The sequence below is a fragment of the Cyprinus carpio genome, chromosome A2, assembly GCF_018340385.1.
Source record: "Cyprinus carpio isolate SPL01 chromosome A2, ASM1834038v1, whole genome shotgun sequence".
Taxonomy (NCBI): Eukaryota; Metazoa; Chordata; class Actinopteri; order Cypriniformes; family Cyprinidae; genus Cyprinus; species Cyprinus carpio.
Window position 1 is genome coordinate 5,101,671 of NC_056573.1, and position 12,767 is coordinate 5,114,437.

A 12,767-nucleotide genomic window follows, 5' to 3' on the forward strand; every position below is an offset into this window, starting at 1 on the left:
ACGAGACTTCTTCATTAGACCGAACGAGATGAACTTCAGTTGGCCTGGGATTTTAATTTAGTCCAGCTAGGCGGATATTTAATCATGCCTAATTCAATCGTATCGGTACTCTATATGAGATCACTGTTACACGCGCGCTACGATGCCAACACGTTAACGGATGCAACTAAGCAACTTACATCAGCCTACACAGTCACGATCATCGAGGGGCGATTCAAGTCTTAAGTCAGATGCTTAGAAAGAGAACACGACAATGTAATGTTCTCCTTTGTCAACGAAGTGCACCAACTATTGCACGGTAGCATGCAACGAACAATAGCCCGAGAGACCGAGAGACGCGTGCAAACTTACCTTATAAGCATGCGCTGTCGTTTCGAGATGATAGTCAACGATGAAGGAATAAAATCAGCGGGAGAGCGAATAAAACAGACCTTTCCGTAAACCCCTCCTATCCTATTGGAAGTGGTCACCCATCACCAGCGATGGGACATCCCTCCTCCTCCCCATCCTCCTCCTCCTCTCTGGGACTCCGGCACTGATGGTGAGCCGAGATCCTCCCGATCTATCTATCTATCTATCTATCTATCTATTGGGGCGGACTGGCCATCTAAGGCTGACTGATTCATCATCAAAGAAAAAGTGTCAAATAAAGTGACGTTGACAGCCGACAAAAGGGAGCACTAATGCAATCTATTTTTGCTTATAAGAAAACTGCCGTATACGGCCCGCTGGATCATTTTAGACTCGGATGATCAATTTTAAAATACTTGAAATGTAAGTCACGTAAAGATTGCTTTCAGTTTATGATGTTAATACTATCTCTAACCAGGAGAGGTCGCTAGTTTCTAGCCGCTCCTTCAGTGTAGTTACACTATTATTAGCAAATAATAAATGAAAAACTGACCATGTAAACAGCATTTTCCAGTCAAGATGGTAAACAGATTATCTTTTCACCAAGTTCAAGGGGATACTTATATGTTTGGAGTGTTTGGAAATCTGTTATTTAACTCGTCATCACACCGCTACGCACAAACAACGGGGACGCCAGAGTTGCACTTGCCTCAAATTTCAAAGGTAAAATGCATTGTCAACAAAAGCTTTTCGCCAAATGCATGACAGAAATGGTTTCCGCGGGGCCTTAAAAAGTCTTAAGTTAAATCGTTTAAATTTAAGGCCATGTAAACTCTAAATAGATACAGAAATTCTTAATTATAAGAGGTATTAAATTTGGGGACAGAAAGACAAGAATTGCAATATGGATTAATATGTAGATTAAACTTCAAAAGGATATGATTTCACTGAATAAATGTGAGCACTGCAGGTTTTAAAGTCAGGCGCTGCTTTGTTCTGCGGTTACCGGGGAAACTGCTAGTTCCGGAAGTGACACCTGCTGGCAGAGAACGAATGTGCTTTTTCAGTAAGCCCGTCTGCTGTTTTTGCTACATATTTTGTATGTACATATTTTATAATGCATTATAAAAATCTAAACAACTAAGACACTAAGATATTTTTATTTAATTTATATATATAATTGATTAATAATAGCCTAATTGTTTAAATTAATATTATAATTGATATTTTTGACTCTTCCCTTTTCTTAAAAATAGTTTAAAGTCTGAAATGTGAAGTGCAGGTCTTAAAAGCTCTTTAAATCTCTTAAATTTTATTTAAAAAATCCTGCAGTTACCCAGTTATTTTATGGTACCATGTGGAATAACTATTTATTTATTTATTTTTAATAAGCCCTTTTTACTGTCCTCTTATGTCATTTTGAGAATGTTCTGTAATAATAATAATAAATAATAGGACCTCTGTACATTTGTTTGTTGCAAATTTACAGACAATGCAGTTTAGATGTTTATTTGTTGGTGTGATATTGCTGTCAACTGACAACAAAGTTTTCCTTCTGAATTAGCTTATGTGTTATTTTTAATATTTGGGTAAAATCTTTAAAAACAAATCACATTAATTATACTTTAATTTCCTTCAATAAAAAAGAAATTGAGTAAGACAAATGTAAAAGGTGTGTGGATGTGAAAATGCTGGCCCTAGGCACTATCAAAGTTGCCCATCCCTGCTATAGATCATGTAGCCTATGAGCACTATATAAAAAACCCCAGGACACCCCGGCCCTAGTCCGAACGTTCACTGCTATTTATTACTTCGCATTATCTGACATAAATATTCCATTCATTCATAAAGAGACAGCAGCGATTCTACAATGGGTTACATTTGATAGATATGCCTATTGAGTTAGAAAATGTAAGGTGATAAGTCTGATTAACATGACACACACACACACACACACAGAGAGAGAGAGAGAGAGAGAGAGAGAGAGAGAGAGATAGAGACATGTGAATACTCAAATAGAATAATTCTGTTGTTTCAGGTTTCTAGATTCTAGGTTTATGCTTATTATTGTCATATTATACATTTTGCATTCTGCTCTTTTTCTATAGATTTCAAGTATTTTAGTTCATACAATAATACATTTATTTCAATCTCCTACAGAAAAAAAAAAAAAAACAGAAACCATCACATAATTTGTAATGGTTTTACTGGTTATAATGAAATTGTATTGGTTTTAATGGAAACTGTAATGGTGCCTGTTGGTCTCTATTGTTAATTGGTCGCCATCTGTTGGTGGCTTTTGTTAAAACCATTAAATCCTAATGTAATATGTCCCAAAAAACACACTGCATGATACCAATATTTAATGGTTTAAATGGTTAAAAGTTGATGGTTTGTAATTTATGTGATGGTTTCTATTGTTTTTGTCAGCAGGGTCACCGTGGGTTTTGTGGTGTTATTTTCCATAAATACGACAGAATTGCTATAATATTGTGAGATAGTAGTGACTGTTTATAGTTTTGGTGGGCCTATTTGGGAGAAAATCCAGGGCCGTGTTTCACTCCCAGTCTGTCTGTCTGTCTGTCTGTCTGTCTGTCTGTCTGTTTGTCTATCTATCTATCTATCTATCTATCTATCTATAACAATTACAACTGTCCATCCCTTTTCATAAAGGAACTTTCTAAGAAACTTGTTTATGTACTTGAGTAATCAGCTTAAAATTAAATTAAAAGTGACTATATTTAAGGTCACATCAGTAAACTCACTAGAAAAAAAACAGGCAGCCAAACCATCCGCAATGTGTAAGAAAGTCACGTAAGGTCAGTGTTAACTATAACAAGTAAATATGAAAGAAAAAAAAAAGAAAAAAAAGTAAAATGTGGTAAATGAATGAATTAAATAAATTAGAGAATCAGCGGCTGTTTCCAGGCAACGGTTGTGAGGTGCAGAGATTCATGGCCACTGGAGGGCCCTTTCCCAACCCATAACCACTGTTTTAAGAAGAACTACTCTGTATCTCTCCAGTGTCTCGGAATTATGAGCATTAGGATTTATGAGATTTAGTTCCTGAATGAATTTTTATTTTTCTGAAGGCATGAGTGCATGTGACTGAGCATTCAACTATGCTTATTCATTGATGTTTTCTGAAAATATAAACATCATGCAGTCTCTTATGAATGATGTTTTTGTAGTTCAAATGCTTGTCAGTTTGCCAACCCTGCAGAGCATTGCTACACAAATCCCCTCTTTAATTACAATGTGTGCCATTACACCTATTTTAAGAGATCAATATTTGAAATAATGTCATTTTGGGTATATTTTTTCTCATCTTTCATAATCAAAGGCATGAATATGGTACAAGACTTTTTTTTTTATCTGCTTTCGGACACTTCCTGCTGTTTAATTACATCATTCAGTCTGGCCACTTTGATTGCATAAAAATACTGCAAAACTCCCCAGGGAAGGTCATTACCGTGTGGCACCGCTGCCGTTAGGGCCAGTGTCTGTGGACCAATCATTTATTTATTTGGTCCCGAGCACGAGAGAAGCGTTTAGAGAAAGACATGGCTCAGCAGGACGGCTCTGTTTTCCTGTCTTCAGGCAGGTTTTCTGTGAAAGTTTTTCATTTCATACCTTCATCATTAAAGTATAGAATATGTTTGAAACTTTAGCCGTTTCTTTGCAATACATTAATCCTGGGATTTTGCCTATAGTATAGAGAAGTCTACTTTAATGATTGTCTAAAGTGGTCTACTTTTAAAAGCAATATGCAGTATGTAAAATGTAAATAAAAAGTATTCCGTTACTCTTTTCAGTTACAATAAACCAGGACTGAACTTTCAAGATTAAAAAAGGATGCAAAATCATAATAAAATGTCTAATACCGGTTTAAATAACTACTGTATGAATATAGTTTCGGCTTTGTTTGGAACTATTTAATTTCCAAAACAGTAAAAAAGGCTAAATTTGTCTAAAATGTAACTCACTCAATTAACTTCTTGTCGGTTGAACTGCTGTATATTATTAATTTAACATTTGCGATCATGCACACATGCTGATTCTTGTGTGAGATTACCTAACTATCATATGAAGATAAAAAAAAAAAACTCACATGGATAATTTAGAGGCATTCTAACTGCATTCTGATAGGCTTCATCCTGCAATGAATGTTTTTGGACTCTCAAGATATGTTTTTGTTTGTTTTTTACAAAGTCATTGACATACTTGATCAGGGCTTGACTGGAACAAAAAACAGCATTCAAGCATTCAGTCAAAGTTATGCCTGTTTAAGGAAACTAATCAGTAGGCTATCTACAAAACTAGAGATGCACCAATCATGATATTTCATGGATGATTCTGATTGTCAGCAAATGGACAGGTTTTTTTTCTTTTTTCTTTAAGCAAGAGACAAGAAAGAATGAAAGAGTACATGAACAAGCTGTTTATTTGCTCTATTACAGGATGAACTGGCCTTAAAAAAAATCTGTAGCCATTTGAAATTAGAGGCAACCACTGAATTTTAATCACAATCCAAACAAAGATGCTACATACATGGAGCATGAGAAGTTTTTTTTAAAAGCATACATAGTGGTCTGACTTTAGCTTTGTGAAATTATTCTAAAAATGCAAATTCACTTTCTGCCAGCAGGTGGTGCTTATGGAACAGCTGCAATAATAGCGTTTTCTATTTACAAATGACTTAATATAATATATTTGAATGAGGTTTATTTTTTATAACGTATTTGGCAAATTGTGTGTGTTGTTATTGTAATGACGGGTCATAGGAGTGCGGATCCATTTGCAGCTTTAATAAGATCAGAATCAAACAGACAGAGTTCAATCAACAGTGTCAGGGATAACAGAGATAATCCAGTAGAGTCAGCAAAGGCAGAGCATGGGTCGGGGCTGGCAGCAGACAGGGCACAGAATAACCAATCCAACAAACTATTTACAAGGGCAGGCGGCAGAGAATCAGAATCAGTAGAACAGTCCAGGATAATACACAAGCGGTAGTCAGCAGGGTAGACCGCTTAGAAATGTTAGCTGGGGCACAACAAGACTTCGCAATGACTGAGCGTTTGGTGACTGCTTAAATAGGGAGTTGATAGCAAACACCTGTACCAGCAATCAGTCCCAAGCACGGGGTAGATGGGAAATGGAGTCCGAGGAAAGTTAGTACTCAGGAGAGGGTGCCCTCCAGTGGTGATCGGAGAGAGCCACAGAAGCCTGATTTGTGACAGTTATGTACATATATTTAGTGACAATATTCAATATTTAGTGACTTCATGCTGTATCTCTTTTCCATGCAATATAAAATGTGCCAGGACTGAAGCTTTCAAGATTAAAAAGAGCTGCAAAGGCATCATAAAATTATCATAAAAATAGTTAATATAACTAATGACGGTTTGATATATATATATATAAATAAATGTATTAAGATATTAAAGGAGACCACCTACTAATTTTTTCAGATTTTGAAGATCAAGATGTCTGTTAATATACTAATTTTTTCAGATTTTGAAGATATAAAGATGTCTCTGATCATAAATAGGGTGATCACTTGAGATTTTTTTTGATTTCTAAATAACTTTTTTCTTTCTAAATATTATTAGGATATGTCCCCAAAACTTTCAAACTGGCTGTTATTAAACCTCTCATTAAAAAAAAAAAACACAACTTGATCCTAGAGAATTAGTTAATTACAGACTGATCTCAAATCTCAAGTTTTCTGTCAAAATACTAGAAAAGGTAGTATCTTCTCAGCTATGTTCCTTCTTAGAGAGAAATTGTATCTTTGAGGGTTTCCAGTCAGGATTTAGAGCAGGGGTTGTTATGGAATATTTTTAATTTTGTTAATTTTGCATTGATTGTATTCATCTCATTTTAGTATCTTTTTAAACGTACAATGATCAAGGTAGTATATATAGTCCATAGGGACATTGAGTTCTTTTATGTAACTTGTGCACATAACTGCTTTAGGTTGAAAAACAACATTAAAGGGGAAACTGTACCAGGGACAGGCAGTTTTGAGAGTAACCAGACATCCACTATGTAATGTGCATGAGATGTGCATGTGTTATGGGGTGATGTGCACTGAGCAACATGACTAGCTCAAAGGTCCTAATCTGTCCTTCAATGTATCTTTTTACATAGTATAAAAAGTTGGCTGTGAGTCTATGTGTTATCTCTTTGCACACAGACGCAAGCTGTGTGTAAACCAGATCATTCTCTGCAGAGAATTAAAGCAATACAAAGACAAAACTCTGTTTGGTTTTTCATTCTCAGTCTCTACCAATTTTTATTGAATTAGAATTTCCAAGACAAACTTGGCGACGAGTGACGGGATTCCACAGCTGATCGTCCGGGACCTGAGGACGTTAATTGGCTGATCACCCTAAACCCACAAAGGGTTTAGCTCTAAACCCCAAAAGGCTTCAGGGAAGGGGGTACTGACGTCTGAGGGCTTGTGGACCTTCACTGCTGGTTTCTCAACTGATCAGAAAACGCGTGCTACAAACGGTGAGACTGATTTTGAAATTCCAATAACCTTGAAAATTTACAAATTGGGGTTTTAATTTGGCAAATTAAGATCTGGTATTTCCAGACTTTACTGGCCTAAAACCTCCATTGATGCAAGTCCGAGCCATCCCGTTTCACGAGTAAGTGAATCCAGGTTTCGCAGGTGAGTGAAAATAGGTCTGCGAGTAAGCAGGAACGTCTTGCAAGGAAGCAAGACAGGGGGGTGATAAGGCAAGATTTTGTGCGAGTAAGTGCGAAGCCACACAGTATTGACGACTACGTGTGAGGCAAAGAGGACGCGTTCCAGGTAAAGTCTTGGATTGGAAAAATGGGGTCTGGGAATGTCAAATCTAAGATAGATCTTGATGATTTGGACAGTCCAATTTACAATGACATGAAAAAGAAAAAATGGGAAAATAATTATGGAAGTCATACCCTGGGTTTAGAATCATGGTTTTCCAAAAAAAAAAGAAAAGGTACAGTACCTATAGCATAACAGCCCTGAACAGAGTAAAAGAGAGCTTAGAAAAATGTGAAAACAAATTAAGAGAACATAAAAAGCGGAAAAACAAACAAAAAAAAACAAGTTTGAGAAACATAGGAATTTTTATTTTTATTAAATTACAGGCGTGAAACAACAGAACGCAGAGAAATACATTTCAATGCTATTTAGGAATTAACTAAAAATTAAAGTTCTGTAGCATGTGAAGATAAAAGAACAGATCATACTACTCAGAATTCTTCTCTTTATCCCCTTAGACATTTGCAGTGTGCCAAAGTGGACTTTGATCTGGACTCCTGGCTTCACCCCTATCGACAAATACCACAGCAGACTCAGATTCAACCACCACTGCTGCCACCACCGCTGCCTCCATCCTACAGCGCAACTGCATCTGCGCCGCAGCCCTTGCCGCCGCAACAACTTCAACAGCATCATCATCATCATCCAGACCATCTGCTCTGCCACCAGCAACGGTGTAAGAGCAATGAAATGCTCAGTTACTGGAGTCAGTGCCAGATCTAAAGCTCATGAGAGAGTGACACTGCAGCCGGACAGCCTGAACAAGGATGAACTGAATGAATGAGGAGAGCACATCGGAGCTTTCCCCATGATTTAAGTGGCTGGGCTGAACAGAACTGTGATGGTCTCTTGACCATGGAACTAAAATGACTTGAAAGAGGCTATGACACACTTGCTTCACCCCAAAGACTCTAGAGAAAATTTTGCAAAGGATTTGTACATGTTCTGTCAAGAATTCAGCCCCACCATGCAAGAACTGAAACATTTGCTTATGCTCAAATTGGGGGCAACAGACTGGCACAAGATAAGACCACATTTTCCAACGGGCAATGCCCAAAGGAAGAATGCAGACTGGAATCATGCCGACAGCAAGGCATATCGTCAAGCAGTGGAAATACTGTGTCAACGGATCAAAACTGACTTTTCAGTCAGAGTGAACACAACCAAAATCATGCAGACGAGGCAGAGGACAAAGACGGTCTCAGATTGATCCAGATGTTTGATTTTACAGGTGGAGAGGGGACATTGGAATATTTCACTGTCCACATTTGATCAATCAAACTGCGGCTGGACCAGAGAAAGCTAAGGCAGACTGACAACAGAGACTTTCACATCAGGAGCCGGAGAAGGAAGGGGGAGTCGGGAGCAAAGTCCACCAAGGCCATGCATCACAAGCAGATAAGTCTGAAACACACACACACACACACACACACACACACACACACACACACACACACACACACACACACACACACACACACACACACACACAAACTCAGCTAACTGCAATGAAGAAAATATGCTTGCTCATATTTCAGCTCATAGCAATGAAGAAAAATGCTTGCTTTAATACATGATCACATTGGAAGATTAGAAAATGATAAATCTTCTCTCGACAAGAACATAGGCACATATAGTCATCTGAACGATTTAACTTATAAACAAAAGATTAGATTATGAGCTAATGGAGTTGAAAGGGCTGGCAATTCAGTAATTAGAATGGATTAAATAGATCCAATTCCAAAATCAAGTGGAAATTTTGTTTGGTCTACCTCTGCATCTGGTTAAACTCTCAGAGAAAATTTCACTGTACCATTGGGATGTGAGGATGAGAATGGCATGAACTTTAAGCATTGTTTTCTACTGTCAGAAAACTGCCCCCAAAATTTGTTAGGAAGAGACTTAATGTGCAAACTGGGAAGTGGCCCAGTGCCAAATTCAAACTTTAGCCACAATGCAACAATAGCAGTTGTATATTTACCAGTGGAAACTGAAAGATGATGAATTATGTGAAAAGCTTGTCAATGCTGCAAAAAGACAGTTTCACCTAATTCTGAAATTATGCCACTCTCTGATTTACATTGCTCAGCACATACATTCTTTGTAGAAATGGTTTTCATGTACAGTATAGACACAATAGACCTGAAATGGTTAATCTGGACAGAAAACAGATGCGCTGTTGCTGTTGATTTGAGAAATGAACAGCAAATGTTTTTTGATGTTGTTGATTCTCTTCCATATGTTGCGTTGTCCAGAAAGAATAACGAACATTGGGAAGACATTGGTTTATTTGTAAAAATGTGTATTTTTCATGTGAATTTGGTGGAGACAATACAATCCAACACTGTCTGCTTACCAAATGTGTTTGCACAGGCCTGCTGTTAAAGCTGTACGCACAGTCTGTGTGATTGATGACGCAATGACAACAACACACTCCTTTCTCTCAGCAGAGGAAGTAGAGACTCATCCAGTGCTCAAAGAAGTCCCTAAAACACTTTGGGTTTCATCCAGATTTGACGTGGTGCTGGTTAATAAAATTGTGAACCAGTTCAAATCAATCCAAAATTTGATTATCGATCGTTAAGAGCATCTGGGGTAATTGTGCCCTGTGAAAATTCTCCTGTGCGTACACCTATTTTCCCTGTTAAAAAGATAAAGAAACATGCGAACAAGACACTGTAAAACTTATAAACATTTGGCTACTGAGGGTCGCAAAGCAAGTTTGTCAAAACTGCAGTTTGTAAAAGGGAGGTGACATTGTTAGGTCATCTCATCACTAAAAATGACAAATCTCTATCTGAGAAATGAAAAGAGGCAATTCAAAGATTCCAAAGCCTGTTATGAAAAAGCAACTAATGTCATTTTTGAGCATATGTTTGTTCTGTTGAATGTTCATTCCAAATTATGTTAATGAAGAATCGCCCCTGAGCAATTTGGCTCACGGGAAGGGCTTGCAACCCCATGATAAACTGACCTGGATCCCAGAAGCAGAGAAAGCATTTAAGAATATATTACTGAGACAAACATCACCAACGCTGGGACTCCCAGACCCAGAGAGAAATTTTGTACAAACAGTTGATGAGAGAATGGGTTCATGACTTCTGTTCTTTCACAGGATCATGGGGGAGACCTGTGGCCTATTTTTTCGAGTAAGCTCAATCCGGTAGTGGCAGGCATGCCAAAATGCCTGAGAGCTGTTGCATCTGAAGAAAAAGCTATTTTAGCTTCAAGGGAAATTGTGGGGTACTCTGATGTGACTTTGCTCATGCCACGCACGGTGCACAGTCTCTGCGATCCTGTTGGAACATAAATTTTGTTATTTGTTAAATGGCTCAGGTGGATTGGGTAGTTTTGTTTGAAAAGCCAAACATTAAATTAAAAGATGCACAGTGTTAAATCCTCCTACACTGCTCACTACGAAGCAGGATGAGGAAGAACATGATTGTGTTGCCACATTTGAACAGGTCTGTACACCAAGACCATGATTTAAAAGAAACCCCCTTAGAAAATGCTGACTTAATTCTATTTATTGATGGTTCAGCATCTAGAGACCCAAAAACTGGCAAAAACAGCAAGTTAAGCCGTAACCACTGCATATGCAACAATAACATCTGGAGCACTCCCTGCGCATTGCTCTGCCCAAGCGGCTGAATTAGTAGCATTGACGGAGGCTTGCAAAATTGCTAAAGGGCAAACAGTTACCATTTACACAGATTCTTGTTACTCTTTTGGGGTTTGTCTTGATTTTGGGGCATTGTGGAAACAGGAAATTTCTAAAGTCTGATGATAAGCCTGTTCTAAACCATGATAAAATAGCATTACTGTATTGTTAGAAGCAATTTTGTTACCAAAGTTAATTGCTATCTGCAAATGCGTCGCACATTCCAAAAGTGATGATTTTGTGTTTTTAGGTAACAAATGAGCTGATACTGCGGTGTAGGATGCAGCTATGAGAAAAGAGCCTTATTTTACCTGTGTAACAGTTTACAATGACTCATTCACCCTCCCTTCTGATTCTATTACAGCCATGCAAGCTTTTGCCACAGCAGAGTAGAAGACACAATGGCTGAGTACTGATTACAGTTTGAAATTTCTTATTCACTTTTTCTTATGATATGCAAAACACGGCCTAGATCACAAAGGGGGAATGTTTGATTTGCTAAATCAATACTGAGGCACAAAGGGATTCACTAACTTTGCAGACAGGTATTGTCAATAGTGTATGATGTGTGCCACAAGCAAAGTGGGCAGAGGGCAAATGATGCCTCAAACGACACACCCACTTCCAAATCAGCCATTCGATAATATAATGTTAGAGTGACAATGACACACCTTTTGCAAATGATGCCATCACTCAGGTGGGACATTAAAGAACAAATGAATGAAGTGTTGTGAGCAGACAGGACTGTCTTGGGTAAAATCACTCACCATTGTGTTAATGTATATGAGAATGAGAAAAAGAACAAAGTCTAACTTGAGTCCATTTGAAATTTGGTTTGGAAGGCCAGCTTCCATTGGAGTAGGACCAGAACCACGACCATTATCCTCTACAGCTTTGTGTGAAGATGACATGCTAACCTACTGTCAATAGTTGCTTCTTGTTCTCTCTCAGATATCTCAGCAGGTCAAGGATGCTCTGCCCAAGCCAGCAGAATGAGTCTTGCATGATATCAGGCCTTGCTGATAACACACATTGCGGTGAAAGTGGCAGAGAGAGCTACGTGGGTGCACACAAGTCACTGCAGGAAGGTTCCAGTGCCACCAGAGGGAAACAGATCAGTAAAGTGATTGACCAGCTGCCCCGTGCCAAGGGGGACATCTGGCTGACTGTGGTGAACAAACATACAGTGGTGTATGGGAGCTGAACAACGCAGGAACATCACTGTGTGGGAGTGATCTGAGGTCAGTACGGACCAACGGATGACAGTAAGGGACTTGAGCTGTTAGGAAACATACCATCCAACCACTGCAGAAAAACTACATGACCAACTCGACAAGTGACGCAACAAGAAACATGTGCATGAGCTGTCTGCTTAACACTTTTACACACAGAGGCCTACCACAATAGCTGCCCATGTGCCTTACAACAAAGGTACCAGTGTGCTGGAAGACTGGTATTGGCTGTGTGGACACCTGAACACCTTCACAACAACACCAGAAATCGTTTGACAAGAGCCAACAACAAGGTAAAATAGATGTTTTGGTGTGTTATGGGGTGAGTATGGGAGTGATGTTGGGCAAGAGACAATTATGTTCTGAGGGAACACAGGCTGTGGAATGGAGCAGTGAAGTTCTTCCATGCTGTAATTCCGGTGCTTGGGTTCAGCCTTCTTAAATTGAAGTCCAAATCATGAGATATGAACTGAACACTACTAAGGTGAGGGAAGGCGTCAAGAAGGAACTAGGAGGACTGAGGCTGACGGCACTGCCGAACCGACTTGTCCTGGACCAGCTCACCACATCTCCTTGGGAACATGACTAATGCAATTAACAGGTTGACAGCTAGAGAGGTAAATGCTGATGATGACTGGGGATGGAATTGGTTTAAAACCCTCTGATGTCGATCAACGTGGATACGCGTTTTGTGGCATCTTCT

The 12,767-nt window shown here is 38.7% G+C and overlaps 1 protein-coding gene and 1 long non-coding RNA gene across 3 annotated transcripts in view; one reads left to right on the top strand and one right to left on the bottom strand.

Moving 5' to 3' along the window:
- LOC109046514 (cAMP-specific 3',5'-cyclic phosphodiesterase 4B-like) overlaps positions 1 to 490 on the bottom strand; it is a 70,298-nt gene extending 69,808 nt beyond the window's left edge. The window contains exon 1 of the mRNA XM_042770265.1: positions 352 to 490. The gene's annotated coding sequence lies outside the window, so the exon portion shown is untranslated. The remainder of the gene's footprint in view (positions 1 to 351) is intronic.
- Positions 411 to 8,674, top strand: LOC122147472. 2 transcript variants are annotated; one of them, XR_006161646.1, is made up of 2 exons: positions 411 to 541; positions 6,662 to 8,674. It is a non-coding gene; the product is annotated as an uncharacterized LOC122147472 (long non-coding RNA). The 2 variants fall into 2 exon arrangements; XR_006161647.1 differs by lacking the exon at positions 411 to 541 and adding an exon at positions 614 to 1,074.
- The last annotated feature ends 4,093 nt before the right edge of the window (positions 8,675 to 12,767 follow it).